Source organism: Mustela lutreola, chromosome 1, assembly GCF_030435805.1.
Source record: "Mustela lutreola isolate mMusLut2 chromosome 1, mMusLut2.pri, whole genome shotgun sequence".
Lineage (NCBI taxonomy): Eukaryota > Metazoa > Chordata > Mammalia > Carnivora > Mustelidae > Mustela > Mustela lutreola.
Window position 1 is genome coordinate 57304936 of NC_081290.1, and position 1977 is coordinate 57306912.

Below are 1977 nucleotides of genomic sequence, written 5' to 3' on the forward strand. Positions count from 1 at the left end.
TCCTGAGGTTAGCCTCTGACAGGTTACATGCTTTGTCCAAGATTATGGTCATTACATGTCACATTCGGAATCAGGACTTGGTGATTCCACGGTGCTCCCCATGCCACTCTTCCCCTCTGTCTCACCGTTTACTCCTGGTTTTGTAAAGCTATCAGTGGCTAGTGTATGCTAGTCCACTATCCTGGAACTATACACAGTTGAAAACTCCAGAGTATTTTCCCAGTGAGAAAGAGCTTTGGCTCCTTAAGGTCAATGATTTATTTAACTTAGTGCAGAAACCCAAAGGCATTTTTCTAGGGAAGTACTGATCCCTTCATCCAAACAAATGCCCTGTCTCTGAGGGTCATGAGTGGATCAGGGTCATAACCGGAGGACATTGTGACAAATTCTATAGGACGCAGGGAAAAGAATGAAAGTGTATGATATAAGATGCACTACATCTCACCTTGGGCTGCTTAAAGAATAACATAGTATGAGCGTCCTATTCCAAAACAGTGCGAACATGGGTGTATAGAAATACTGAGACCTTTGTAAAACATATGAACCTGGGTTCCCATTCCAGCTCTATTTATCAGCTGGGTGATCTCAAGGCAATGCCATCACCTCTCTGAGATACATTTCTTCTCCTGTAAACTTGCGATGCTAATTCTTACCTCCTGATGATTCTAGAAGGACTAGATGATAAGAGTGTGTGGGTAAAATACCTAGCATGGACTAGGATCTGGAGATTGGCAAGTGTTATTATTAAGAAAAGGTGATGTTATAGAGGGAAAGTAAAAGATAGAAGTGGAGATGAAAAAAGAGCTCAGAGGACAGAAAGGGACCCGTAAGAAAGAACAGAGGTGGCATTGAAGTTCCTCATTACTATCTTTGGTTCCCACTTTCAACCTCCCGGCTCCAAAACCTAAGGTCCTTGCTTTCCCCCCATCAGCTGAGCCCCGAGGAGTTTCCCTTCTCATTGGTGCTTCTGAAACCCCCCTCAACCCAGCCCCATATGCCCACAGGCATTTCCTCTCTGTGTACTGAGCTTAGTTTGTTCTGTCCTAGCCTGCTAGGGATGTAGCCTGGAAACCTGGCAAGTGCTACACGCACCCCTTCTAAATTCATAATCTAATTCTACAAGGTAGTCCAGCCACCACTTCCCTTTGTGTAAGGTTAGTGACATATAGCTTTATAGAATCATTTAATCAGCTTGACATAACACGTATTACCCTGGAAGGGTATGTTTAAATGCCACACTTGAGCTACACTCTATGGCCTATGCCCCATGCATTTATGTGATGAACTAAGGGCTCCCAGGCCCTCCCTGGGAGTAGTTCACTGTGCTTCAAGCACGTTCAACTCTTTTATAAATATCTGATGGCCCTTACCCCATCTGTTTATAGGTCTGTCTTCCAAGTAAATTCTGAGCTTCTGACCCAGTCTAATGCATTTCTATACATTCTGAACTATAGCACTTTGCCTGTGCATTGTTCATGCTCGATAAATATTGGCAAGAACAACTCTTTAAATGCACTCTAGGAGACAGACATAGAGAGATAGTTCATTCTGGAGCTGAATTTGTCTGCAGAAGAGGTTATATGAAAATCCAGTAACAGACACATCTTTCCCATGAGACCATTAGCTTTCCACAGCCCCTTTCTACAAAGAAGGCAAACTAGCAGTATAAATAACAGCTAGCAGATTTCCTTGTGGTTTTTTGGAGTGGTGATCCCCCTTCCCTTTGCCTGTAATGGCTCTTTCTCTGCCTAATGACAAGCAGAATGAAGTCTGCAATAATTAGAACTTTGCCCCTAGAATCACTTTGAACTGAAAGACTCAGAAATGCAACAGGCAGCAAATGTTTCCGGGAGACCAGAATGCAACAGGACGGCATGAAAATCCCAGGACGGAAGCAGAGCGACCATCTGGGAGGAATTCCACCCAGGGGCAGGGATGAGCCAGACTTCCATTTCCTGCAAACCAGGCACCAGACAG

The 1977-nt window shown here is 44.2% G+C and overlaps 1 protein-coding gene across 3 annotated transcripts in view; it reads right to left on the reverse strand.

Moving 5' to 3' along the window:
- The window catches only part of CC2D2A (coiled-coil and C2 domain containing 2A), a 135773-nt gene that overhangs the window by 133425 nt on the left and 371 nt on the right, over positions 1-1977 (reverse strand). The window lies entirely within an intron of this gene.